The sequence below is a fragment of the Myodes glareolus genome, chromosome 5 (genome assembly GCF_982192425.1).
Source record: "Myodes glareolus chromosome 5, mMyoGla1.1, whole genome shotgun sequence".
In the NCBI taxonomy this organism is placed as follows: domain Eukaryota; kingdom Metazoa; phylum Chordata; class Mammalia; order Rodentia; family Cricetidae; genus Myodes; species Myodes glareolus.
The window spans coordinates 71,453,777-71,454,066 of NC_142030.1; positions in this window are offsets into that span (position 1 = coordinate 71,453,777).

Here is a 290-nt window from a genome sequence, read left to right on the forward strand (position 1 = left end):
GGGAAGTATACTAGATGCTGCCTGCCGAGGACCAGTCAGTTCCTCTAAGTGCTTCTGCTAGATCCTGGGCACCTCCCATTCATCTCTGCCTCCCACGCCCTCTGTGGCAGCTTCAGGTCATGGGGACCTCAGCAGGTCTGGCCAGGCATGCCCCTGTTATTGCTTCTTTCATCCTTGAATGAATTCCTTGCTCTGGTCCTCTGGGTCTCGGGCTGTTGACAGGCTTCTTTGTGGTCTATGGACACATCTGTTGATACAACCCATCTTCTGGCCTGAACTCCCTCCCCATC